Below are 1,833 nucleotides of genomic sequence, written 5' to 3'. Positions count from 1 at the left end.
GGGCGCCGCCGCCGCCGCCGCCCGCTGCCAGCCGTGCTCTGCGTCCCCGCCGCCCGTGGCCGCCGTTAAAAGGCGCCGCGGCGGCGGCGGGAGAGGAGGGGATCCCTTTGCCCGCCCCGCCGGAGTTCCTGTGACGCAGATGGCCATATATGGGCTTGTCTCGGCTGTGTTTGTTTGGTATCCTAGCAATGACGTCAGAGGGAATCCCTTCCTCGCTGCGCCCCGCCGCCGCCGCTGCCGCCGCCGCGAGCGCCGCGTATTAATAGAAACGGGCACAACGGTTCTAGAAACGGCCCGAGCCCTCCGGGACGGCGCCACCCCCGCCCCGGCACCGGGCACCCCACATCGGGACCCTCTCCCCACCCCGGTAATTCCGCCCGCTTCGGGAATTCCACCCCCCTCTCCCTTCGGCAACCTGCCCCTCTCCCTGCTCGGGACCCACTGCAGTAACTCGTCACCCTGCCCACACCGGGGCCTCCCCCCACACCGGGGCCTCCCCTCATCGGGAATTCCCCTCCTCCCGTAGCGCCTCCCCCCGGCGGGCCGGGCCCCCCCGCCCCCGCCATCTCCGGTGTCCCGTGCACGTGGCGCCGCGGCCGGGCCCTCCCCACCGGTCTGCTCCCGGGATGGGGCAGCAGAGCGGTGACGGGGGCTCCAAACTGGCACGGGGGGCACCCGGGATCCTGACGGGAGGTTACGGGACCTGGACCCCCGGACCGGGGAGTCCGCTCCGGGTAACACTGGGATTGGGCAGCGGGATCCCGCGGGAGGTCCCGGACTGAGCGACGGGAGTCGGAGCCCCCAGGGGGTCCCGGTCCCCCCCCCGCGCTGGTCCCTTCGCAGGTGGCTGCAGCACCGGGGGGACCCCAGGACCGGGACTGGCACCCGGGGACCGGGGGGGACCGAAACCCCCTCGAGCCTCCCGGGGGCTCCTGAGTGGCCGAGCCGGGAAATCCTAGGACCCTGGTGGCAGGGGGAGGGGCGGGGGGCAGGGCCGCCTCGGGACAGGGGGGGTGACACGGGGGAGGGGGGCGGAGCTGCAGCCGTCCCCGTCCCGCTGCCGCTACGGCGCCGGGCCGGACCGCCGGGAACCGCGGACGGAGGCGGGAGCAGCCGCGGGCCCGGCGGTTCTGCCAGGCTGCCCCGTGCCCATCGCCGCGGCACCGGTGGCTGCCCGGCATGACCGTCCCCGTGGTCTTGGGACGACTCCACTGGGAGAGGTTCCCAGGCTCCGGGGTGCCCATCACCGCGGACCCAGACCGGGGCCGTTTCTGTGGGAAGGGGARCACCCGGCGCTAAGGGACACCGGGAACAGCGGTGCTGACTGTGCTGTGCCCATCACCGCGGCCTTGGATCGGGGCCCCATTCCCGGTGCTCCCGGGCTCCATTGCTGGTGTTTCCAGCCCCAATGTCCGCTCCCCTTCCCCGGTAATCCCAGGCCCGGTGTTCCCCAATTCCCGGTGTTCCTGGTCCCCATTGCCGGTGTTCCCCACCCCCATGTCCCCCAGCATTCCCGATGGTCCCGGTCCCCATTCCTGGTGCTCCCAGCCCCACTGCCCCCCCCCATTCCTGGCGTTCCCGGTGCCCATTCCCGGTGTTCCCAGGCCCCATTCCCGGGCCCGCCGCTCCCGCCGCCGCCGCTCGGGCCCCACGTGCTCCCCCGCCCGGCGCGGAGTAAACACGGCGCGTGTCGCCATGGCGACGGCGTTCCATGCCCCTGACGTCACCACGTCCGGCGTCCCAGTTGTTTACGTCGCGCGGCAACCGCCGTGGCCCGGGCAACGGGGGCGGGGCCGGGAAGGGGGCGGGGCCGGGAAGGGGGCGGGGCCGGGG

This window comes from Nothoprocta perdicaria, unplaced genomic scaffold, assembly GCF_003342845.1.
Source record: "Nothoprocta perdicaria isolate Ctin4 unplaced genomic scaffold, notPer1 scaffold_914, whole genome shotgun sequence".
NCBI classification, from domain to species: Eukaryota; Metazoa; Chordata; class Aves; order Tinamiformes; family Tinamidae; genus Nothoprocta; species Nothoprocta perdicaria.
The sequence above is the reverse complement of the archived record's forward strand: the minus strand, read 5'-3'. Positions refer to the sequence as shown.